We start from the raw sequence: 27844 nt of genomic DNA, 5'->3' as shown, positions 1-27844 counted from the left end.
ATGATACAAGCGAAATATTTTTGAGGAATGATTACATAAATTCAGAACAGTATCGACGACAAAATAAGAATTTGGGCATAACATATTTGGAAAATATTATGCTTCCCGAAATTGGAACCTCCTACATAATTGTATGATGCCAGTCACTCCAAACAAATGAAACCCACAACATAAATATTCCTTCTGAAAAAATAACATATTTTATGGCAAAATATATGAATGGAAATATTAAAATTCATGAAATATTTTAGTTACATCAATTTTTGACACCACTAGTATGGTGAGCAGATGGACAGACAAAGCTGTGTATCTTCTGACTACTTCTAATATTCAAGTCAAGTCCGAGTCAAGAGGAAGAAGCTCTTGACTCGGACTTCCCAGATACAGCTCTTAGGTCTATCAGCTAAAAAGATTCCGCAGATTTTCACTGGAATCTTCAAGTCCTCCCAGTTTTTACTATTGGGCGATTTCCTAACAGCTTATCTTCGAATGCCTTTTTAGGTATTCGCTTAGTGTGTATTCTAATTTTCAAAATTGGACGACTACTATTGTTGCTGGATCCTGGTTGAGAAAATATAACTGGTTGTTTTATTAGATATGTTAATCCCAATTGCCCGAAGTAGGCGAATTTGTCCACATTTTGCGGGTTGAAGTTACTTATTTTGCCATCTAGTCGCATTTTCTTCTCGTTTTCACCGTAGATTGATTGCTCATCACACTCTTCTCTCCAGATAGTCACAATATTAACAACGCTAACTGCGTTTGAACCAAATCTGGAACTGCAAATTTCTTAACGCCTTTCCAGACCAATGTTCTTTTTGAGCTGCTATACTCGAATAGTGACGGTCGCTGTTACCTGAAAGCTTCAAACCGTCAGTAATTATCAGTAAAAGTGGTTCTTTTCCGTTAGTATTTTATTTTAATGCACATATACCGATATTTCGGGAATCACTTGTTCCTAGGGGACAACGCCATTGTGAGTTATGACATGCAATTCAATCCACTGTCCCAGGTTAGCCGGCAAGGGAAACGGAAGCGAACAGCCATGTCTCTTAGGTGTGGTTAGTGGACTAGGGTTATGTCAACCATATAACAAAATTTTCTCGCTCTCTGGTATGCGGGCATCGTCCCAATTATGTGCAATAGACAGAAGAAAATGTCGTGGATTTCTATTTTCAAAAGGTTGAATTAAAATCTCTAAAACTGGCAATAAGTTTTTTTTTCTGGAAATTAAGTGGTCCTAAGTCCCTATTCCCTTTATGCTGAACCGCACTAATATCGAGAAGCGCTACTTACGGTTTCGTCGGTATGACGTCTTCAGACGCTAAGGATCAGTGTAGCCGAAAGCTGCATGCGTTGTTGTTGTCAATATATAAATTCAAAAGTCCGAAATGGGTGTTATCGGGCGGTAAAGTCTTCACTCTTTAAAACTGGCGTCTGCGAGTTGTCAAAATTATCTGCCATGTTGTCAACTTATCGTTTCCCGTGTATTTTATCCAAGAGGATGGAGTGTTGTAGCTTTTAGCTGTCATACTTTCATCAGAGTCCACCGCTGAAAGACACTATTCTCGAAACAGCCTGGAGAGCTCCAATTTGATTCTAGGATTGATGTTGCTCGCAAGTCCTACTTCAGCCTGACTAGTTACAATGAATGCTGCGGATACCATTCTTGAGGCGCTTAAAGAGCATAGAGGGCATCCTATCTTCTTGTTTTAACCTACAATTTTTTTGAAAACATACCGTTAATTCAACTGATGGATATACAAATACAGAAAAGACCTCTAAACCGTTTTAGCTCCTACATTTTCGAACATTACTAATGTTTTGCATCTAGTAGTTCATGTTACGCATTTTTCGAATATTTCAACAAATGAATGCCAAAAGTGGAATCAGAGGTTCAATAGACAGTTGGTATTGGCATGCCGACCAGAGTTCTTGGTACTTTTGTTCCTTATTTTAACAGAAATTCGCTCACCTAAATTTAAACAGAAACAGTTGAGTCAAAAAACATTTCAGTTTATTCTAAAAAGGAATCAGAGAACTCCAGAAAAGGGTGTTAGAAAAGACAAGGAAATTCCATATAAGCGTGCTACAAAAGCCTTCAATAAAGACGCCAATCCGAGCAAGCACTCAATTGGATTGACCTGGTTTTGTCAATAATGAAAAAGAAGCCTCCATACCTTGTCAGACAAGATTTGGTCTAAATTGTCCAAATTCCTAAAAGTTGTTCAGTGACGGATTGAAAGTACGGAATTTGATAGAAAGAGTCAAAAACAAGCTGTTACCAATTCGATTGCAAAGAATGTTTTCGGCATGAAGGAATTCCGAGGCTTCAAGTGAGAAGGACGGGCAAGAATGATCTTGTGGGACTGTTTCACTTGATGTTATTCCCGTTTTTTTCTTAAATCATCAATTCACAATAGGATTCGGAGCAGTATCGATAGGCGCAGCGGTATTTAACATTAAGTACAGGTTTTCTGTTCCTTTCTCTTCTTTCTTCTTTTTTGAACTCTTATGTAACTTTCAGTTCATCACTTTATAATCTATATATCTCTTTATTTGAGTTGATCTTTATTATTTGTTCTGAACATATTGTTGCCACATCGCCTCTTCTATCGAAATCCATGATTACCATTATTTTCTTAATTATGGAGTATCTATCTATTCTCCCCATTTTCCGGCTAAATTTGTTAAAAGCGAGCGAGTTTTCCCCCTAATTCCCTCTTCACCACATGTGTTTTGATCGCGTAACTTTAATCAAGACTTATAAAGTTCTAGGTAGAACAAAATTTCAGCTAGAAGCTCAGTATATCCTGATCACACTCCGGAATTTAACACATTTATTCTAAGGGTTCTCCACTAAAATCAAAACATCTCATAATGGCGTTCCAATTTCGTCAATTTGGGAGATTTTCTCTGATTTAAAGTAGGCTATCCAGGGATTTTGCTGTCGATATTCATTGTCATATCTTTCAATCTAGAATCCTTTAAACATATAATAAATTCTTAGCTAATTTAGTAGATTGACTTGAATTTGCTGAGTTCGCTTCTTTACGTATTGTCGCACTCATGCGGCATTATTGTCGTTGTGAAAAGGAGCGATCAAAATCTGTAACCATTTTCGATGACGCTGTTCCCAAGGCAGAGACAATGCAGCGTCAGGTACGTTGCTTATGCCCTGAACGAACTGCCAGTCGTCCTTTTAGTTGTTTTGTTGAGTGCTTAGCCCAAAAAAAGAGGAGCTTTCTCCCCAACTTTTCTGTTCCGTGATCAAGCGCAGGGGGATCAGGGCTCTCTCAATCACAGGTGTATACTGCTAGATATTTAGGGCCTATGATGTGTACGGATTAGCTTCAACAATACATTGGCAGCGTTAGAAACGTACATATTTCCTTATTAATTGGCAGGGAAGCAGTAATGTTTCGGGCGAGACTCTTGTGGAAGACATCAGTATATATTTGCTTATATTCCAAACTTTTCTCGGCATTTAAAAACAATGAATCGCATGATCTTGTATTTTTCATCTTGCTTGATGAGTGTTTCAGTTCTAAACAAAGAGTGCGCACTCCACGTTCAAAATTCGCAACCCATTTTCCATATTTCTTCCTCAGTTTTTGTCTCGCTAAGCAGTCGGGTCTGTTCGTCGAAATCGAAATTACCACTTTTTCGGTCGTAGGTTTGGTCCCAGAGGAGTCAAGAGACACTCAAATCACGATCAAAGATGTCAAGTCACCGCTGTTTCGGTTGGCCGTTTCCTATCGACGTCAATGTTCCATAATGGGCGTGAAATATATCGATCCCAGATGTTTTCATTTCAAATGTTATCGTAATGTGTTACGCCACTTGTGACCCATAGGATTCGAGGCTCTCGACCTGAAGAACTAGGCGGCTCATGGTAAAATTTGTTAGTGGAGTTGTCGGTGATGTTCCTTTTTTGGCTACAATTTGCTTTATTTAAACTTCTTTTTCTTCAGCCTTTGTCCCATTCACAAGCGGGGTGGGCTGTCGTGATCGGCTTCGCCATTTGGCTCTATCGAATGCCTGATCTGGGTGCAATCTCGAGGCTTTCAAATCCCCATCCAGCGTATCAAGCCACCGTTGCTTAGGTCTGCCTTTTGGTCGTTTACCATCGACTTCGATGTTCAGACCAATCTTTGCAAGTGAATTCTCGTTTGCACGAATTGCGTGACCATACCATCGAAGACGCCTCTCTCGCAACTTTTCCACGATCGGTGCAACCCCATAACGATCGCGGATGTCCTCATTTCGAGGGTCAGTTGTTCCTTTCTTCAGTGTTGATTTTTTTTTTGGAAAATGACATAAACGCTGAGGAAGAAAATGGCTGATTCCCAAAATACGGGATTTATTTTTACCAAAAAAGGAAGATCCTTCTCTTTTTTTTTCTTTTCATCTCTTGGAAGATATTAAGGATTTTTTTTCGAAGGATAATTCAATTTTGACTCATTTATTGGTGTGATGGACCTGGTCTTAGGAACAGAATTCATTTTTTAATTCATATTCATTCCGTAGTTTTTCTGGAGATCGGCTGATTGCTTGGCATCGTAACGCATTTTTAAATATAACTGGGCAGGTATGACCTCCACGTTACGCTTAATCAAATTAGCCTACGCCAATTTGTTGATGAATATTAGATTTTCACCTACCCAAGCTGTCAACTCGTATTCTTAGAGAGCGCTCATTAGTCGCTTGAATTTGTTTTCCCACATCTTAACTTTATCGAAAAAAATTTTCCAAAAAATAGTAGTCTCTATCTATGTATTTTTCTTAGAAGCAATGCGTTAGAAAGTTTTGAACCTTCCTTTTCATTTTTTAGTGTTTTTTCCTCTTGAATTAATTTATCTTTTTTATAGAGAACTGTGTACCTGGGCACAAATAGTGTCAAATAATTATACCTTGATCGAAAACTTACTAAGAAAATGATTACGATCTTGATCTTTATAATGAAAACAGTTTCCACGGAAAAAGAAATCTTATCTATCTCTTATTAAAAGTCATATAAATTAATTGAAAGTTTTTCTCACATATCAATGGATTTTGCCATCTGTAAATTGCATTAATTGTTTAATTGGAGTAGCGCTGGTCCAATAAATAATGATATAAAATTGAGTATGTGGGAGTGCACTTCGATATGGCTAACTTATTTAAGTATCCAGAATGTGGAGTCAATAGTAAGCAATTTAAGTCATATTATTCAAATACAGGAGTCTCGAATACCATTCTGAGAGTTCATAAAAACCAGCCACCTCATAACAACGTCCGTCCCCTTCCTGTTTGCTATAATTCTAATAACGATAACAATTCTAATAGAAGTCAAAATTGGAAATGGTTTCGCTGTGAATTTTTTCATGAGTACAAGTTACCAAAAAAATGCCGTTTTTCTAAAACTAAGCTTCTTGAGAAGAACAAACTCATGCTCTCCTAAGTGACCTTTTGACATCATCAAAACATCATACTCATCTAAATTCCACAATCTTCACAACGAAAGAAAATCATATACTCATTAGCCGTGATAAAAAAAATACCCGGCATAGAGTATATCTATGTAAGTTCGCGAAATGAATGAAAATTGCATGTTACATACTAGCGTACCTAATGAAAAGAATGGTCCGGACAGATAATGATGAGACGGAAATGAAAGGTGCAAAAAAAGATACCACGAAAAAGTCGAGGTAGAATGCAAAGAAAGCAACACAATGAAAAACTGTGTGGAACTTATTCACATTCTACCAGCGAGTAGCGACCAACACTCCATTGTATTCAAATATAAAGTCTGCTGCTGACTAACTAGCTGACTGAGTTTAACAGGGTTAACTAAGCGTGACACCATGTTTTCATTGCCGAGAATGAATCAAAAAAAGTTTTTATTTCAGAACTGTTTTGCGTTTAAGGAGATGGTTCTGACTAAAGTTCTGATTTTGGATGATGCTTTACCATGTATCCTAATAGATGAATATGATGCATTACCATGAATCCATAATACTAGTTAGAACCCTAGGTCAGCCCACATATCCAGTGGATTAGCATGGTCTGTCTTTCCTAAATTTATGCATAATTTCTAAAGCACAATTTAATATAGATACCAATTTTCAAATTTCAATTTCAAATTAGACTGCCATACCACCGATTGTTATAATTATTGCAATCTGCGGCAAGCTCCAGATACAATTTTCTTAAAACCGTAAAAGTGCCCTAGTTAAACCCTTAGCAATTTTCTTCAAAATCAGACACTCACCTTTAAAACATAGATTTTCCCATGCCAATTCATTTTTTTCAGCCGGCTTCCACACATACACAAGTAAAATAGAGTAATTGATTTTTCTGGTTATTACTTCCGATGCACCTATTTTGTATTACCACGGTTACAATAAGAGCGGAATAATTGCAGATTTCCTTTCAGAGGAAGTATTTCATGCCGTCATGTCGAATTACCTTTAATAGTTTTATATATAGAGGGAGTAAAAAAATAGGTTTCCCTTCGTATGCTTTTAGAAAGATAAGCTTCATCGTGATTGAAGGTTCATTGCAATTAACGAAGATATCTTTTCGTCGATAACAAGGTGTCATCATCAACATAATATAATTGTATATAAAAGGAAAAATCGACAAGTTTTGACTGCTACAGTCCACCAGACCCCAAGCGCTATTTCAACAAAGCGGCGATCCACATGCAGGGAGGGTCGTCCTGTATCTATCAAGATTGAAAAAGTAACAGCGTCTGTTTGCCTGGAGTTAAACAACTCGTTACACCGAATATCAATAGGTTAGAGGGAGAATCCAAAATGGTAAACCTTTAAAAACTCTGCCTTGATACATCTAGGCTTATTTAGGTGAAAATAGTTCCTTTACGCATACCAATCCTTAACTGTGAGTGATAGGAGCAGAAATTTACTTAGTACTTATCGGTAAAAAATTGAAAGCACTTCAGATTTGAATAAAACAAAACCATCTGAACCTATTTTTAAAAGGTTTTAGTGGTTGCACTTTACCCCATTCAGGGCCCAATAAAATATACACGCTAAATTTGCTTTCTGAGGCCATTATATAAAAGAAAAATTAAGTTTTTATTTTAAAAAATTGTTGCGTTAACAAAACAACAGAACAATTATCAAAAATATTATAAAAATTATAAAGATGAGTTTCCGTAAATTTCGTAATCTGAATTTAACTTTTTAAAGTCTAATGGATCGCATGATTTCTCTGACAATGATATTGCTGACTGTAACCAATTTTAAAAATAATATGTAGTTTAGGTTGCCTATTTTTTAGAACTAAAAATAGATAATTATAATTAATTGAACAAATAAATGATAGAAATTATGCTAATTCCTGAATTTATTAGAGTTACACGAAGTACACAAAAATTAATGCGTTGGCTGTAACAGCGTTTCACGTGTACACAACTTCATGGGGCTACATAGTGCAGAACTTTAGGAAATACCTTAGTATGGAATGTGTTAAATGTGCTAACTAGTGATAGAGTAAAGTAAAATCAGTAGTGTAACTAGGGAACTTTCTTGCAACCTCATTTTTCTGGCCAATAAACGGGTTTTGAAATTGTGATAAATTCCATTTTCTGCCTTGATTCATATTGTTAAATTGTTAAAAATCATTTAATCTTTCAACTATTGCGTGGTAGAACCACTGATTCCGTTTCCTTTTTTGTGCCTATCCCTAAAAGGCTCTGTTCCTGTCGACTAATGAGATGTTTACCTTGTTAACGGCGGTTTGTTTTTCGGCCATGCACTGTGGTCTCCGCGGAGTGATTCTACATTACATCAACTACCTCCCTGGATAACAAAAATACATCGTTACCAATATCAAACACTAGCCATACTATACTTGCCTCTAGCTATTCTATTTAGCTTCTTTCATTTGCCAAGGGTTCGCACCCTAGCAACTTTTGATGGGGACGTCGTTCAGATTAGTCGTCCGGTCTTTTGAATAACTTCAATGTCGTCCAGACGCTTCCTTTGGAGGGCGTTCTTAATCTTCACGAATAAAAAGACGCTTGAAGGCTCAATTGATCGCTGCTAATGATGGCAGGCATGATGCGCTCGAACTCGGATGCCGTGCGAAATCCGGGGAATTTAGCGCCGTGTGCTATTGAGAGACAGAAGCAGAAGATGTGATACGTAATGATTTCAGAAGTGTATACCGCATTACGATAGAACGTACATGTGGTCGCAAATCTTTCGATTGTAATGAGAAGGGCGATAACGGTCGACCCCTCATTTGTGATGACGAAGAGCTGAAAAGGTGGTAACAAGACTTTACCACGGTTTTTAACCGTGTCACATCTAGTGAAATTCCACGTCCTGTAAATGGAGTGACTAGTCACCGTAACATGCGGATATAAACTGTTTCTTCAAGCAGAAGAGAAATCATCTCGGTCAATACACACAAACGAAGTAAAGACACTGGAACCAACGTTGTCTCCGCAGAGTTATTTATCGCTGCACTTGCAGTTCTGTTATTATAATTTCACTTCTGCGGAAATCCTGAAAATCCGAGACCTTTCCCAGTGAGTGAAAGAAGAGGATGATACTTTAAGCTCCCAAATAAAGGTGTCCTGATAGCTGAGTGGTTAGAGCACAAGGCTATCCTGACGTCGGATACCAGTCGACTCAGCTGTGAATGGGTACCTGAGTCAAATCAGGGCAATGCTGACCACATTGCCCCCTATAGGGTACTGTAATCCTGGAGTGTACCGTTTCGGTCTTGAATGAAGTGCTCTAACACACTTCAAGGCCCTGATCCAATATGGATTGTTGTGCCAACGATTATTATTAAGGGTCCTTGCCCTGACTGTGACAATTGGAAGGGTATCAGCGTGCTTCCTTCCGTCGTAAAGATAATGTTGCTATATGAGAGTAACAGATCAAAACTGGCCACCACTCTCTCTCGAAAGCTCTAAACTTTCGTTAACACTTGTCTGTGTCGTATCATCGGGATACGCTGCCCTGATACTATTTCAAACGGCCTGTTACCCGGACGCGATATGATCGAAAGGGGAAGTGGCAGTGGATAGGTCACACATTACATTATGAGGTTGTAGCCCACTTCCCCAAGATGGCCGGCGTGTGCGTATCCCGAAAGGCATTTAGCGCAAAACGATACAGGAGGAATGCCATCTCGGAGTCCTGGAGGGAGCCGGAGCGGATTTTAGCGAACCGTGAGCGATAGCGTAGGTGTGATTGATGGGCTATACCTCACCAAGGGGCAAATGGCAATCATATATATAATTCAAAAGCGCTATAGGTTTTTTTTATTACTACCACAAGATGCAAATAAAGCAAGTGCCACAAAATGATAGGGAAATATTATAGATATGCTACTTAATCTGAAAAGAGTACCATTATTTCTCTGGGCGACGATCGACTGTCATGTAATTCGCTGGGACGAGGAACCTAAGAATGCTATCTACATTAAATGAGACACTATGCTATGCTTGTTTGTGCAGTTTTTTCTCTAAATATAATTATATAAGTTATTGGGGGGAATCCAACGTCCAGTGCTGTGCACACTGTTCTATGCAAATGATGCTTCCCTAACGTTCCATAGCAAAGCTGGTCTAGAGCAGCTTGTTCAGAAGAGGAATGATCATCTGCAAACGGTGTGAAACCGAATCTTAGCAGAACAGTCGACCATAATCAATGAATCGGGCACTATCACTGTCAATGACGGCGACTTGCCAATGGTGAACTGCGTTATGAAATTGCTTTATGTATCAATGCAACTTGCCTGAAGTGGCGTTCAACAACTGGCGTTCTTTGTCATCGACGCATCAAAGAATGTTTCAACCAAAAATTGACCAGTGTCATCTGCCATAGATAAAAGCTGATCGCGAAGTTAATGATATATGCTAAGCCGTGTAGTAGAAGCTTAATTGCGTTGAATTATGATCTTCTTCGTTTAGTCTAGCTTTGTCTTACTGGGGAAGTATTCACTGGTCAATGTTGAGCTTTTCTACCAAATTCTGCGTAGACTTGGTCGATATTACGATTGTTCAGAGCAACCTCAAAGTGTATTGTATCTCCAAATTTCACGAAATAAAGTTTCACCAATTTTCTGGGATTCCGCCACTGTTTTTGCTTATAAGCTTACTCGTCACAATTCGGTGCATAAGTCATCATATGCGCGTTTCGAAGTGTCCAGTACTTTTCCATTTTGGAGGTTAACAAAAATGTCAAAACTGATTTGTTAAAAGTTCGCTCAGGGCAGCCTGATACGGGATTCGGTAAGTGCTGGGGAAGGGCTACAATATTTTCCGAAGAATTTGTTTCTTCGTTCTTCATTATCCATGTTTCGTTGTGGTACATCAAAAAAAAATCCGGTTACGGTCTTATAAATGCGAAAATTGCTTTTTTAGAGCAAATTCTTTTAGTTCCTTGCACGTTGTTTAAGTTGGTGACATTGCTCTTCCTGATCTCGTATACGTCTTGCATGAACATTCTGTGTATTTTACGACTTGCGAGTAAGACATGCTGTACAGGCCGCTGAAAAATTGGATGAGAAGACAAGAGTAGCCAACATCAAATCGTCATCAAAAAGCTGTCCAAAATAATGTGCATGTTTCTGCTGCTTTTGGATTTCATCGCTAGTAGGAAAATGTAAATGATTGTAGCTAATAGTTTCAAATGTATTTAAGCCTGGCAAATATCTATATTTTTTTCAATAAATAGTGTTTTTTATGTAAAAAAATCTTTGGATCTGAACCTATACAAACCCTGGGTTTAAACAAAATTCACAGCAAAGTGTTGCATCCTCCCATCCCAAAAGTTAAGTTCAGGTTTCTGCGAACTTGACATTCAATTCGTGCTTCGGGAATTGGTGTAATTGGTGCTCCTGGAAGGCTTTGTGGAGGTTGATCGAGATTAGCTTTCGCTACTTGACAAAGTACATATGAAAAATCCAGAAAGTACATGTTTCCAGCGGAGTACCACAAGGCTGATTTTTGGAACCACCATGGGCGCTTTTTTTCATCTCAGTAGAAACCACGATTGTAAGCAGACTCAGTCTTAGTCGCTATCTGGAAATATCCAGAGAGGCGGCGACAGTAAGGTCTCTGAAATGCTGGTTAAATACGGTCCTACAGCCTTTGATATGAAAAAAATCCAAAAAATCATGATTTCAAACCCGTAATGAAATGAACCTAGTCAAAGTTTAATGGAGTGGTTCAGTCAACACCAGCTAAATTTGAAGGAGCATTTAGAGAAGGCGGCAAACCTTTTGCAATGATAACGCCGGCTTGCTGAAATATACCTATAAATTAGATTTCTTCATAGTTGGAATGGTGTTCTCTGTGAGGTCGCCTATGTGAAATAAAGACGCTGAATACCATTAGAATCAAAAGGCTATGACTTCGTTTTACTATTAATGATTGTGAGGATGAAATCGTGTTTAGAATTATTTCAGACGGTCATTCCACTTGCACTAGAAATGCGTCCAGTATACGGGTATGTGATTAGGTGGAATACAGATCACGTTCGAACACAGAATATATTGTGAGTCATATGGTCAGTGACATCGAAAACAGGGTGATTCTTCAAAGGGACGAAGGACGAATTTGTAACTAATGTCGATCGAAGTATTCACGGTCAATATTTATTTATCATCAAAATTTAAATTTGATTCCTACGGAAAGCATAAAATTTTAATGAGTAAACAAGTATGAATATATCGTGGGTATATTAAATTACCTTGTACGGTCATAATACCATTATACATCACTCATCTGCCAAACATTTGTCAAGCCATCACCAAACAAAAGGGATGACATAATCACTGACACCAGATAATACGACAAAATCACAAAACCGATTCATTTAAAATCATGACGCCGGCATGAGAAAAATGTGCGAATCTCATAATTATTCAGCTTGACCGCATTGCTTCATGTCATGGACTCCGGTAAGATGACGCAACACATCATCAGAACCAGGCGACAAATAGCAAGGCACAAGAAGCAACAACAAACTCGTAGCATCTATGGTTTACAATTGCGACTCTTTTCGAATATATATAGATATGTATATATAAAATCAAGCCTGGCATGTAGCATGTTTACTTGCACTTATTTCCACCACCAAATGAGTATTTTGCCTTTTTCAACTTCTCCAAAGTCGCGCTTTTTGCTAGGTAGTTTGCCTTTAGATACATTTTCAGCCTTCTTTTCGTCTTTCCGTAAGTTTTTTTGATGCACTCTTTCCTATACATAAGTGAAATTACAAAGGCATGTAGAATTTTTTGGATGGAGTTGAAAAGGTGACATAGACCTGAGCTGAACCAGAGAACTTTCACCATATGAATATGTTAATGCTTGTGGAAGATGGGACAAAAAAGTTATGGCTTGAGTTAGGAGTAATCAGAGCGGAAAATCTAAATTGTCTGCCACTTGCCAAATGAGAAAGATGGCCCATTTGGCCGGAAGCAAAAAGACTCCCAGCCCAATCTGAAGATGATCAGTCATGTTGCTAAAAAATTAATCGACTTTGAGACTTTCCGTACCATTCACCTAAGTCAGAGTAGGCGGTTTGGCTTGGGTGTCTCGTTGCCCTTCGAATTGAAGTCTGTGTAAGCCTCACCTTCCTGAATTGCTAGATTGTTATCGTAGGTCGTAATCCAGTCCGCAAAATTTGGGGTGGTCACGGGTAAAATGGCTTAGAGACTACGTGAATGATTTATCGGTTTTATCCATTCATTCATTCGCTATATTATTAGATATTCAAAGCAGACTTGAATAACGTTACTCCTAAACTAATTCTTGAAAAGATGCTTATATTTCGTTACGGATTTATAAACCGAATATGTCAACATAAAGCCTCGTCATATATCTTAACCTCCCATCACAAAAACTTTGTTCCCGATATGGTTCTGACCAGAGCTCTTCTAAATCTATCTCACATGAGACAGTCTCACCTGTCCGCGACCTGCTTGCCGCCTGTATGTGTTGCCTTCAGTAGAAGCCGCCGACCCACACATACCGTATAGTAAACAAAATTGGCTTCATTTCGCTTGCTAAGCCCACACCTTGCTCAGGTGAATTAATGACGGTTAACGTCGTGCACATGCAATTGTATTAGTGTTATACTCCCCTTCAAAATAGCAAGTAAAGAAAGGAAAAAAGAAAAACCAGAACGAAAACTTACATACGTATCTAAAGCTCGGTATGTTTTTAGAAGCGAACCTTAGCAAAACCTACAACTTACCATGACTATATTTGATGTTCGAAAAATTCTTCTCCATGTTGCTGCTCTTTTGCTTGCTCTCTGTTTGGTTTACCTGGCCATGGTGTATTCTATCTGCTATTGAAGCACCTGGTGGAGCCCCTCAGGTTTCAGTCTTGTGTCATATGTTCGTTGTTGTCGACGCACATAGCTTTATTGCGATTTTTTTCTCACTTGGCGCGTATCTCAAAGATATCGAAACCGAAAACCGATTTCGAGTTTGTTATTGTTTATAATAAATTTTAGCCCTTGTTGTCTCTAAACTAAAGATAGCCCTGAAGTGTATAAAATAGTATTGAATCCCTAGTAATCAACCCCTTCTGTATAATATATCAATTTACGTGCGAGTGTTACGAATTAAGTGTGAGATGTGCATGTGTATCTTGTTACCAATAAATAGGTGACAACTGACGGATTATCTACTATTTGCACTGAATCGGTATTTGCGCATTTAAGATTGAAAATATAAATAATTCTAGTGCATCGTGGATCAATAATATTATGATCAGAATTGCTGAACTTAGGAGTCAATTTGCAACACTTTTCAAGTGGATAGAAGTGATATATAAATATCTTTTATCTATTTGAAATCGAACGTTCTAAACGATGCTTCCATATATAATTTTTTTCAATGTGGCTGAAATATATTTCGTATTAGCAATACTAATTCAATTCATTTACAGTTCAGAGATACTAGAACTGAGAATTTAGAGAACTAATTTGGCTCAATATATAACAAATTCTAAAAAATATTAGTATTTATCATTTAATGATCACAGCTAGAATATGAAACGTGTGTTTAGTAGAACTTCTTTTTCATTAACCTTTGTCCCGTTCACAAGCGAGGTCGGATGTGTTTTTGACAGAACTGTTAACGTATATTTCTTTCAATCCACTCTTATGTATTTCAATTAAATCAGCTCAGAGATATTAATCTATTTCTAATTTATGTCTACTGAGAACTGAGGTCCTATTTCTTTAGTGAGGAGTTAGAAACATGAGCCTTGTAGGCCCAGTTTAGCTCCACAAAAGATAGAAATATCAGATATGAGAGACTAGTATTGTCCCTTACCTTATCTACACTAGTTTTAATAATAAATAGATGCATACCTTTAAACTTCCGCTCATGATCATGATAATGGTCTTCATTATCATGATTCATGACTAATTCCGCCATTACCCCATCATCTTTAAAATACCGGCCTGGAATTGCCATTTTAGCTTTTCACCATCTCTATGGAACATACTCACACTGTCGGCACTTATTTCATTCTTTATTTCTTCTCCGCATAATAGTTTCAAATAATTGTTATAACGAAACCCACCTATGTACACAAAGAGCACATCCACATATGTAAGAAAAAAATATATCGTTCTAGTTTGTGGGTTCAGTGCAATTTTTTTTAGATACGTATGTATCATGCATCCAGCATGTCGGTCCGTCATAATTTCCACAAGAGTGGAATTGTAAACGTACTGAGAACAAAATTAATTATTTAGACTTTATTTACTTTCCCTTGTATGTTCTTTTTTTTGTTAATTGTACAAAAATTGATTCCGTTTGTTGTTAACAGTAGGAAGGAAATTGGAAAAAGTTTATGGATGAGTTGTAAAATCAATTTGTAGATATTCTTTGTTTGTAGGCTGGGAGGCTCTTTTTGTTAGTGGTCCGATATTCGCTTTCAGAGGAGTGAGAAGGTTCAGGTGCAATATTGCTAAATTTCCTATTCATCTCTACAACATATTTCCAAATGTGTTTTTTTTCGGGAGATCCAAAAACCTCGATAGCTGAATTTCGAAGCTAATCAACTTTCCTTAACGAGAAGTTCGAAAGTTCCTCAAACAAAATACAAAGCTAAATGTTCAGGTTTCTCGAAAACACAAAATGAACATAAACATCCATGACGCAATCGGGATTCCAATATAGGGACCCAGGCCGTTAGATGGTATCGTTGATCTAGGAAGTTTCTATTAAAAATTGGGTCTTTTCTTGAATCAATAAATATTTCGTAAACTCTTTCAATGAATTCTATGATAATTCCCTGGAAATACGCTGAAATGTTGCAATTCCTTGTAAAATTTGCTTTACTATTGTCCTGTATTTCTTTATTATCTAGCCCCTAGGTTTCGACAAGGCCATAGATGGCAATTCGGGTCGTGGGTGAAAATTATGGGGAAGCTCCTATTAAATCTTTTTTCATTTAAACTTCTATTCCGGGCGAATCTCTGCTTTCACCATCCTCTCGTTAAGCCTGGGTTTTGAACCTAGGGAAAAAATACAATAGGAGGCAGCTTAATGGGATTCAAAGAAGCGCGTATGCAGGTGCTACAGGGACTCTGCAGTCCTGCCCGGCAGATGCTCTCAATGTACTTCTGCATCTTTGCATCTCCTCAAGGAGAATTTAGCCCACTTATAACTTAGCCCAATTACGAGAACTCCTGTGCCAGACGCGTGCAAATGCATTCAAGATTACGGCGGTCTGCAGGGGGCACTGGCCCATAGGGGACCATACCGCTAGGCCCGGCATACCCTACAATTCGCATTGCCGAAGCTTCGGAGAAGGAAGGGAAACCCTCATGCACTTTCTCTGCGATTGCCCAGCTCTGGCTAGAATCAGGCTGCGGACGCTGGGTAAACAATCTTTGGAGACCTCAGAAAGATTTCTAGCTGCAGGGTGGGAGAGCTGCTTTCTTTCGTGCTTCTGGCTTTGAAGATCCGAGCCGGCTGGACTCTGTCTCCCTGCTCCCATAACAACAGTCACGGTCTTAGGAGTTTGTGGCATCAAAACGGCGCACCAAAGCACTAATTGGGCTCCTCGGAGCAGCCGCTGATACCTACTTACCCTACCAGAGAGCAAAAACGTTCAGACATCACACCAAAAGCAAGGATATCCACATTTTTGCTTCTTCAGCTCATATCTAAAACATGATATGCCTAGAATCATGTCTAAAAAAGCCAACGCTTCTTAGTCTAATGTTGTTCCAAAATTCTTTTATTTTCAATTCAGCGAGTTGCTAAGCTCATATACTACTGACCAGGACTACAGTATATGAGAATACCATCTTTTTCGGTGTCGCGATAGTCCAATTGGCGGATTGACCCCCTTTATCAATGCCTTCATATCCTTCAATCATAAGATTTCTCCCTCAAGATAAAAAAGTTATTGACATTCTCGCTGTTTTCGTTGCATCCTTAGATTGCATTTTATTTATTTGGATACTTAGAAATTTGGCATCCTAAGTGAACCGAACTGTTGGCTTGTTAAATTCGTGGTGACGTTCTGCCAAGGTAAGGTATTCCTCAATGTGGCGACCGCATTTTTTTCGGTTTTGCGTGCGCTAACCTTAATCCCCTTTTTTTGCTGCTCCACTAGCTTCTGAAAAATTTCTGTCAATCATCCACCAACATATTGAGGATACCAATAGATTCGCATCCTCAGAATCTTTTTGAGATAGATTGGAAGGAACAACTGATTGTTTGTAATACCCTTTACTTGAACTTTACAATAGACGACTTTCTTTCACATTAAACGCCAAATATTAGCGACTGAAGTCCGTCATGCAGCTGAGGCCTATCTAATTTCTCCGGTAGAAATGGTAGTTCCAGTACTTGAAGTACAACAACAAACAAGTTTGCACTGATGAAGGGAACAAGTGGTTCCTGAAATATCGGTATTTGCAAGAATAAATACCCACACCAACGAAAAAGAAACAACAAGTTTTATTACTTCAATTAATTAATCGTTGGTAACACCGCATAATTTCACTCTGAGTTCCAGTACTGTTGGAATTAAGTGAAGGCGCCGATCTGAATTTTTCAATATTTCATTTCATGTTTCAGTTACAATTTGAGTACAGGATCTAGATGTTGATAACATTGGTGTAAATTAGAGACATTCAAGTTATACTACTTACACAAAGGCAACAGAAACGTGCCCTTATTTCAAAAGAAAAATCTAGAAACGTAACACACCAAAGTGGTTTGTATTCCGAAAGCTCCCTCTCCTGACAAATGAAGAAACTAGCTAGAGAATCGTAGTTGCCAGTGCGAAAATCTGTTTCAGGTTTGGCATCAGACAACTGAAAAAGAACGAAGCATTTGGCATAGCCAGATCTACCACTTACTTGTAAACCACAGCCACCCCGCATTCTCTTCAACGCAAAGAAAACACTTTCACAATTGCGAACAGTAAGAATCCGACAGGTACGCGGAAAGCCAATCGTCATTGGGATAGTATGGGCGACCAAATTCAGCATATCCTTTTTCATTGCAAAATTCACTGACAATCAGTCTACTTCACCCAGCCAAGAAGAATAAATCTGTAATCGGGCAACTAGAAAGATCCTTCCGGGTTCCAACCGCAAATGCCCGTATTCAAAGACTTCAGGAAGGCTATGCATATCAGACCTAAATCTACAAAACACTAATTTGACAAAGGGGAAGACGGGATAAGACAGTTCCCGCAACATGGCGAAGAAAACCTTCTAGCATTTAGTTGCTAAAGCACTTATTTCAAGAGGCTCCCTTTTTGAAGTCACTGACTTTTATCGTTACGACAAACACAAAACCTCGCCACAAAAATGACAAGGGCGTACTATGAACGAAACTGTAGGCAATTCTATTTTCTATAGGTCAAACTAGGAACGAAACTACGGTCCGCAGGCTTAGTAGGGATAAGTCTTGTGACCCATAATTTTGTGAAGATGAAGCCATTGCACGTAATTCCTTGCCCCTAAAACAAGTTGGGAAGCAGATGTCATTTTTACCCGGCAATCTCAAAGTAACGTTTGGAGCCGAAATAGGTGATTTACATGAGTTCCACATTCGTGAAACTTCCTTTCAGAGTCCTATCTTAGGAACCATTTGCTATGATCATGAGAATTGAGTATAGTCATAGTAACTTGACCCTCAGTGAGAGATTTTCACTGCTTAAGTTGAGAATAATGCTGTTTTGGGGAACTACCCCGGCCACTATTGAGGAAGGCCTCACAAATTATTTGTTTCTCCTAATAGTAGAGCCCTTTGAGCGACGAGGTTTCATTTTAGCTCTCGTCTAAACCCAGAAAGAACGCGAGAATAGAAACTACTCGGGGATGGTTTACCTTTTGTCACTCCTAGCATACTCTATTTTGGTTTCTCTGCTAAGATCTTTCAGAATGTTGTCGACTTGTTGCGCAAGAATTCAAGAGAATGTTTAGTTCCTTTTCCTTTGATCTCCTTGTTTCAGGGCGGACTAAAACTGATCCAAGATTTGTCCGTCGCTAGAATACTCGAACGACATTTTGAGCCTTAAATTTTATACTTATGTTAGTTTTTGTAATAGCAAAGGGTTTCTTTCATTGACTATCGTCAGCGCTTAAGTCTCTCCTTTTGTAAAATTTAGATTTTTACGGTTGAAATCGCCAGATGTCAAACGAAGGGTTTGGGGCTCAGAGGATATCGTCCTTGACATTTTTTTATTTTTGTTCATGTAGGGTTTCATTACATCAGATAATGATGAGGAACCTATGGGGGATACCCGTCTACAAGACAAAATCAAAAATGACCACTGCCTAACAATTGCATGTAGCAGCAAAAGTGGACTTTCTGTGGTTAGTTTGATGACCTAACCTAGAAGTACGTTATTGACCTGCTCGTAAATTTTGGGGATTGTTAGAAGGATGGAGATATGCTTGTAATTGTCGACAGAGGGAATTTTCGTTGTTTTGGATACGGTAGTGGTCTGGATACATTTCCAGTTCTTGAGAAAGTACGCATTCAACCCACAATAGTTTATTTAAGTGGAAAGGAAGACTAAAATGAATACCGAGCTTATTTAAGAAATCTGGTTGGAATTTCATCAAATCTAGTAGGCTTTTTGTTTTATTGGAATTAACGACTCTTTTGGGCTTGACGAATCTAAATTCCATACATTGGGGAAAATCGTGTATCCTTACATAGACGTTGGAATTAGGCTCAACCGCGCACGAGGAGCCGAGCATGGTCGGGGGGAAGAATCTTTTTCGGGTATCAGGTGGCTGTTAGCTGCAACCTACGGTCGACTTCTTTTGGCCGCAATATAGGGACTGCGGCACTTAGTCGTTTTTTCTAGCACGACTCAAAAATCCTAAAATACAGATGGCGTAAGACCTAGATAAGAGTCTATTTTGGCTTCAAACTTCATTTGATTAAAGTATGTTAGCTAAACACTAATGAAAGGAGTAAGTAGCTCCGGAAATGTCTTGTTGGACAGGGAGAAACTACTTGTTTCATTTTATACGGTGTTGGTGTTTTCCGTCCGATCTTGGACGAATTTTTTTTGGCCTTTCATTCTCTTTTGCCAGAAACACGAAAAGAATGCGTTTCAGCTCTTAGAGGAATTACGGAAATACTCGGCAATTGCTGTTTTTTCCGGCCTCTAACCGTAGATAAAATAATCCTTAAATACAACAGTCGGCTACATACCATCCGCTGGCAGAGCTTGCCTATGCAGAACAAAGAAAGATATGCAGGATGTCGGTTTATGTATTGGCTTATTCGGCTTCGGGGCCATTTCCATTTCTTTTTTAACAAGCTGGGAATACCTCCGGAGATAGATTTGCTGCCGTTCTAATTGGCTACTTCGATCAATATTGAGGGTTGCGTTATCTCGGACTCTTTATGCAGCATCCAGAACTTTGTTGTCTTTACTAAAGATATGTCTTCGTCACTAATGAATACCAAGAACAATCTCATAACTATCTCACATTATGATATGGGCACTTGATAGTTTAGACCTTTTTCCTTTATTACCAACATTACCAATTGGTGGTAAAACCACTTGCCCAAGGTTCAGAATCTGCCTCACCACAAAGTCGCTCGCAGCAGCCCTATTTCACTTTTCATGATGGACCAACGGTGCCTTTGCGTCTGTACACTCGAATTGTTTATAGTCTGGTGTGTTTCTTCATCGTTGATTTCATCTTTCGGCCTGCAGGCATTCCTTTCTACATTTCGCTATTTCCGCATTCCACCAACAGTTACGGTTTGGCTTATGGGGGTTTATGCGTGGCATGGGAGCATCACACCCTCAATTAATTTACGAGACCATTTGCGTCACTTTACGGGTAGCATTCCAGTAAATTCGGTATCTCACAGCAATATCTCCACAAAGGTATCCTCATGGTGATTCTGATGGCTAACCCGTTTTTGGGTGATTGCAGGTTAGCGTTTATTACTACGAGTCGCTTGTCAATCATCATATTATGTCACTTGCTAGTTTCTATGCGTATACTGTTCTCTGACATGCTAGTGTAAATGCTGGATCGGCGAGTCAAATCTATGTAGCTCTCCACGCCTAAACGTGTTTACATTTCCAATATTGGTCAAATTGATGTGTAGGCAGTAAAAGAGGATCCTTCGCCTTTCGTTTGTTTCCCAGAATCCTCGTGCTACTGTTCAAGTGTTGAAGTCGCGGCAGTAATCTTCGGGTTGCGAAGAAAAGATTAGAACGCATGCAGTGCAAGACATCCTTCTACGTTGAGTTTAAGGTTGTCGGTATACATGCATTTTTTCACTGAGTATTATAATGAGTGTCAAATGAAAATCCTTGGTTAGTGGGCCTCAAAGTAGTCTTCATTCCGATATTTACTTAAATAAAGCTAACAATAGGATATTACTATATATTCTAAATTTTTCACCCTAGAATCAGAAATATGGGCTATACTATGAAGAATTTTAATGGTGGAAGCCCTGCTTTTATTGACAAGATTTTAATAGGTCATAAGAAATAAAATAATGTCGTCACATTGAAGTGGATATAATTTGACAGAATGCATCTAAATTTCTTACATAAAAAATCCACAATACCTGAAGTGCCGAGCATATCTTTTCTATTTTTGAAAGGTAATTCCAAGGAACAAATTTTCTTTTTTTAGTTGCGTTACCTGTTGCGCTATTTCGGAAGCCATTTATATCTTTTTTTTTAGAGAAGATCTCCCCAAAGAAGGGAACAACTGGTTCCCGAAGTGCTGGGTGTATGGGAAAGCAATAAAAACCCCTAACCAAAAACGGAAATATTTTGTCGTAAAATCTCTTTATAGATAACCGTTCTTTACACAGATTTAATTGAATCTCTACACTTTTCATCACAAAGAATATACATAACTATCAACTGAAAACAATCTTCCAATTAGATTGAAAGTTTTATTGATTAATTCTTGAACATCGGCATCTTCTCCTAAAGACTCCTACATGTAATTAGTGTCACTTCCAGACAGCTTGTGCCATCCACTGAATTCTGGAACTAATTAAATTAAGCAAGGTCTTCACCATTGATGTAGTTACAAATCTATCTTATGCCTATTTGAATGCGTACAAATATACTGTATTAAAATGTTGATTTTGTAAATACTACGTTTAGTCGCTATTTGACCATATGTGTACGCCACGGATTAAGCGGCCAGTTGACTTTACGTTCAGGTGATAAATAACATCAACATACGCATATGGACATGAAACTATTGATATTTTTTTTTGACTCATTGAAAATGGTAGTTTGGTGGAACTATATAGTCACTGAGGGTAAATTTTTCAATTTGTTGTTTTTCAAATTATGGCTTCTTGAAAAATTTCTGTACCTTACACGGATTGATTTGCGCTGAGTTGCACAGTTTTCCTTGATGGTCTTGTAGGTCAAGGAAATTGTTGCGTGGGACTAGTTTAGCATAAATGCGGCATGTTGCTAATTGAAATTCCTTAGGCAGCATTGAAAGATATGATGAATGATTTACAAGTGCTTGTAACGCAATTTTGTATGATTAACCGTCTCAGGGGCCAGTTAATTCTTTTACAACTCTCAGATAGTTTGGGTGGAAAAGCAAGGCGTTAATAATTTCTAAAATCAACAAAAGATACATTTGTTGATATAATATATCATTGTTGATCAATCTACCACAGAACAAAGTATCTGGAATTTAAACTATCTTCGAGGCTTTCTGCATAGTCATTCCATAGAAACTTTCTGTTCAGCCGGTGTAGAATTTGATGAGATAAATCTCAAGGTGCTAACGATATTCGACTTTAACGTTTTTTCGATTGATTCTTTTCTTCAGCTCCAGATTTCAGCAAAAGATATATTGGTCTAATGAGTGGTTAGTGTGCATTCCCCTGAAGGGAAATAAGAATTGTGGTGCTGATCTTCCTCTGGAGCTTAATGATTTAAGTGATTTATCAATCACATACTGCAAAGAATGATGCACAGAACTTTTTATATTGGTGGTTCCTTAGGCGAGGTTTGGAAGATAGAAATAAACATTATACTATTCTAAGACCTAGACCAAGTTCCGTAGAAGAGATAAATGATTGTAATAAACTGCTTTTTCGTCCAACTTCCTAAAACCATCCATTCAAAATACTTCCAAGCAAACTTTTCCCATATTCCCATTCGATAACTTCTTTGCCTCTAATTGATTGTCGAGAGCCACTGTCTTAAAATTTATCAGATTTAATTTTCTTATTTCTGTGGTCCAAATGAAGCCATTCATACTTGGTCTTGAAGTTATTATGAGGTTGCGGTTTTTGGCTATTGCCTTACTGAAGTTCAGAATATGACTCATTTCTCTTACGCTATTTCTACCATTGCTTTGTATCACTTCTTTTTTCGATAGTTTAAATCTCAAAGATCATACCTTTCTATTCTTCCGTGGTAAGATTTTTCGACTGAAATCTAAGTCTTTGTAGAAGAAGAGAAAATGTTTTTATGATTTCATGGAAATCAAGCACTCAGAGGCTTTCTATGGTGATCACGATTGTCCATAATGGTCGGATGTGGAAAGAGAATGAAGAATAGAATGAGCAAAACAACCAAATTCTGACCGTCTTTCGAAAATGGAGAGCGGGATTAATCGTGGTGTGGTTATTTTGGTAGTTTTAAAACTATTTTGGTAAAGGAAAGTAGACCGATGCGATTTGTATAACATTATGGATATATTTTTAGATTAATTTTTAAATATGAGTATCTGAATCTCTGGAAGATTTTCCTAAATTTTCGCCACTTTTAAGGTTGTCATGGTATGGTCAGAATTGCATGATAAATTGACCTCACGAAAAATGGACAATGAGACCATGCATAGTTACAGCCTCTCTTAGAGCTTCTCCACGACTTATTCAAAGCTTTCCCGCTTATTACCTTTGTTCTATAGAAAATAGAGAATATTACGAATTCCGAGGCAGATAACAGCAAAACCCACTTACCTCAGTATAGATGTATATAATCACTCACCGAGAATTCTATTGCACCTATACGTGTGGATGGAAAAGTTTTCAAAATTCCGCGGAATCTTTGCTATTTTCTTGGACCATAGCTCATTAACAGCGATTCTCGCTTGGAAAAAATAATTGCTGCCGGTTTTCAGTGAACTCCGGAAGCTTGAAATTGATGTATGGATCAAGAAGTCAACAAACTTCATGAAATTTCTATTCTATATTACCAGCCATTTTAGAAAAAAAAAAATTCATACAGCGTTTGGTTGTTAGCAGTTTTATAATTCGGAATAACTCGGAATTCAGGTATTCAACAGTAGAACTCTAGATAAAGGAGAAAATCTTTCCAGTAGAATATTGGGTGAAGGTTAAATTGTTTATGGTTCAATCCTCGTGAAAGTTCATGGCGTTCACCTTCTCGTAAGAACTATGGCGAGTGGATTTTTTATATTCTCAATTCTCAACCGTGTCCTCGCAGGGGGTGAGGATGCGGATGGTGTATAGAACGAAGAGGAATTGCAATAGACACCTCACTTTTAGAACGGGGTTTTTCCTTCATTGGCATTGAAAAATTGCAGCCCCAAAATTAGTGATGGCACTTAAAATAGGCCGGGAAGGGGAGAGAATATTTTGATATCATTATAGCAAATTTTGGCTTATCAACGTCAACCAGGAAAAACGAAGTTCCCCTTTCTAGCCCCACTAAAAACCCGTAACGATCACTACTCCTTAACAAGAATCGCAACAAGGGGCATTTTCATATCAACAAACTTATTAGTAAGGCATCCATTGCTAGGGACGTTACAGAGAGGATTGCATGGCGATAGTTGCTTTACTAATAATCTTTTTATAGTACGAAATTAGCTCTTTTCTGGGATGCTATAACTTTTTGAAGGGATTGACCACCGCACTTTAACGGAACTAGAGAAGAGGGATCTTGCTCTTCCTCTTCTCCATCCTCTCCATTTCGAAGTGGGGTTGGCAAATCAACCTTGGCCATGATGATATCAAAACAGTTCCCATTTGAAACGCAATAATTTTATATTGCCGATCGCCAGGCAATTGTTTAAAAAGGTTGTTGAGAGAATATCTCCCGCTACTGCCTCCATGCTCCTTTCACTCCCACCGGCTGTAGGCTTCAAAATTAAACTCTACCCGTACGCCACAATATTTCAAGAGGACGTGACCGGCGCAATTTTTCAACGGAGTTACAGAGGGGGAATTCCCCCTTCCTCCAGGGGTAGGCTGAAAAGTATAAAATTTGCTATGATGATACCAAAAAAAACATTTTGAGGCGCCATACTTTCTGAAGGGGTTGATGTCTGCCATGAGTATTCATCCGGTTTGAAAAGGAGTTGTCTTCCCCTTTCCTTCCGTAAGCTATTCATCTTCTCCGCTATTTTTTTTTAAAGCTCTGATAAACGTCACACGACGTTGTATCTAAAAGTTCATAATTCCAACACTAAAATTAACCCACTGTTCCATTCGATGACATTTATCTCTTTCCAGCATGGTGATGCATATTAGAAGCTATATTATTGCCATGGATCTAGGACGGACTTAAGGGTGGTTTGCAATAAATTTACAAAATACAAAAATATGCGATTATTGACCTCATTTGAGCAGATATTTTAATGCCTAGAGGAGTATACATGGAACTTCATATTTTCCCAGATTTTTCAGCCGGATACTGAGAATGGTTGAAAGAATTGACCATTTTTTATCCCCCGGACTCTTCCCTGCTTTGAAAAGTACTAATCAATACTTTTCATTTTATATCCATCATGCCTATATTCAGTGAAAGGACATTTCGCACTCCCCGCAGATGGCGGGGAATATGAATGGCGGAATCTGTTATTATCACGTTCACTAAGCGAAATTATCGCAGTGAACTTCCCCTCCTCGTTCGATGAAGCAACTTTGAGTGTTCATCATTGAGTAAAAGTGTGTGAGATTGAGAATTGACAAGTCTACCCACGCTAACATGTCCAGGTTTCAAGTACAGTCAACGTATCAGAGTGCTGATAGTTTTTTATTTTCTCCGAAGGTTGTGCTGATAGTCACTGGATATTTTACCTTTACGCACCTATCTGATGGTCACTAATAACTCTGGTGCAAAGGTTCGTCCCAACCAATTCGCGGACTTGCCTTCCACAAGATGCAGGTTTAGACATAGTACATGCTACATGCATTCCAAACTTTATCCTCAAGAATGCAAAGCAGATGACACTATTTCACTAAGCACTTGTGTCCTACAGTCAGGGTAGTTCGGAAGATTTCAAAATTGAAATGAAAGTCTCTATTTTGCCTCCAGGATGAGCCCGGGCCCGAGGAATTGCTCAATTCACTTCTTGGGGCACGATTAAGGGCCAATTTTATCTTCTAAAGTTAAAAAACCTGTGACATTTATCTTAACATTAGTTAAATCTGAATAATCTTGTGTTGTCACCTGCTGCTCATTTCTTTGTTTAAAAAACAGTCCAGACTTTTTACATTAAGACTGTTAATGGACTAAAGATTCAATATCACAATTTTCATATCCGAAGTAGTACTTTTTTTACAGAAACAGGTCCTCGGACTAGAGAATTTAGTTGAAATAAGGAAATAATAAAGGGGCTCACATGAGTTTCTTTTTAGGCCCGTATTTTCTTCCTACGTCCCTACCTTCAATTCATCCGTATAGTAACAAGATGTCCTTGATAAACATACTATAGAGATATATTTCTTTGAGTTCCTTTTGACATTTACAGTAAGCCCTGAAACTTAAGTCAATGACACCGATAAACAACGTTTATTTAAAACCTACTTAATTTTACTGATAAATACTCGTTGTCACCACTTTAAACCGTTTTCTCTAAAATTAAACATATTACCAGCTTACAATTTTTAGATTTTAGAACCAACCATGTCTTCCATAACCAAATTTCACTCCCATCCAGAAACTCTACACCTTGAAAATATTGTACAATTGAAACTGTTTATCTTATTTCAACAATTTTACACATTATAAAAACTAAATTCCGATCTGCCAACGCTATTTCACTATTGGTTGAATTATTCAGCAGATTTATGGATAATTTGCAAAATTCTGCGAATTCTGAACCTTCAAAAATGTCTCCATAGTACAAGTATAGCTGCCTCAAAGTATCTGTAAATATTGCTGAAGAGCCACCACTTCCATATTAGTCGACATACTAAGTATGCGTTTCTGTAGGCTAGACAACTTCGATCAACGCTCACACAATTTATAATAAAGATACTCAGATATGAGTATCTTAGATGCATATTATTGTCGCCCGTGGTTTCCACAATCGATTGCCATATAGGCTCAATAAATTGTTGTGTTGCGCGGTGTTGTTTTATTATATAATTAAGAATGCATATGACGTCAGACGTCGCGTAGTCAGACTGCTCCATAGTTACGGTCACAGTCTGAGTGGCATTTTTGAAGGAAGTACGTATATGGGAGTTTAGTTGTTTTTGCGGCCAATAACAATCGGAGGTGGTTTCACCTGGTCCCGGATGAGTGAATGGTAAATTGTGAAAGAGAAAGGTACTAGGAAGTCAGATGCCCACCTTTATGGCTGTCAAGAGTCGGTTAGTTTTTAGTAGGAGAAGAAACTAACAAAAAATTCAAAAGCCTCTATATAATGTGGTAATTGGTAGCTAAGTTGTTCCACCAACCCAACTGAACATCATCATAATAGTACGGTCCCCCGTAATAGTTGAGTTGTTGCAAGACATCCGCTAAGATTTTCCATCAGAACGGAGTTTCCAGACGTTCGGGATAGAGGGTACTGATAAATAAGAAAATTGATTGTGCACTTTTAAGGACCCGCACAATTTTCATCCCCGGGTTTGGATCTCCTCTTTATGACGATGCTGAAAGGGACGCACTTCCCAGCCTAGTTGGCGATGAATTCGAACACTCAATATATGAACGTGTATTAGCGTCGTGATAGATTGTGTTGTTTTTTTTTGTCTAAATTCGGACAATTTGAGAAATTTAGATACGTTAGACTTTTAAACTTCTTCAAAAGCTCGTTGAGGAGGCATCGACCCAATCCACTTTACTGAGGTCGAATGATGGACGATCGTTAGCCCTCCTCCTCTTGTATAGTCATCCAAGCCGCAATTACTTAATTTGAAGTGAGGAGGCTACTCCCGATATTGTCTTTTAATACTTATAAAGATGGCTAGTGGTATAGGGAGCGTATAATAAATCTAATTTCACAGATTAAAGAATGAGATAAGAACTTCATAAGTTCTTGGTGTGATGGCGACTGGTGATGCTATTATAGCCTGAAATGCCTAACGGTAGAACAAAGCATCTTTATCCAATGTATCGTTAATTTGACACCACAAGAGAGATGAA

General features: G+C 38.2%; 1 protein-coding gene across 48 annotated transcripts in view; it reads left to right on the top strand.

The window, feature by feature from the left end:
- Positions 1–27844, top strand: part of LOC119653756 (dystonin) — a 525582-nt gene that overhangs the window by 369017 nt on the left and 128721 nt on the right. For 3 of the 48 annotated variants that reach the window (XM_038058738.1, XM_038058728.1, XM_038058729.1), the window contains exon 1: positions 13393–13686. The exons of 42 other annotated variants lie outside the window; for them this stretch is intronic. The gene's annotated coding sequence lies outside the window, so the exon portion shown is untranslated. Of the gene's footprint in view, positions 1–13383; positions 13687–27844 lie in introns of those variants that run through there. 3 more of the 48 variants (XM_038058698.1, XM_038058726.1, XM_038058739.1) reach the window with 3 other exon arrangements.

This window comes from Hermetia illucens, chromosome 4 (genome assembly GCF_905115235.1).
Source record: "Hermetia illucens chromosome 4, iHerIll2.2.curated.20191125, whole genome shotgun sequence".
Taxonomy (NCBI): Eukaryota; Metazoa; Arthropoda; class Insecta; order Diptera; family Stratiomyidae; genus Hermetia; species Hermetia illucens.
Note: the sequence above shows the minus strand (reverse complement) of the source record. Positions and strands in the feature narration are given on the sequence as shown.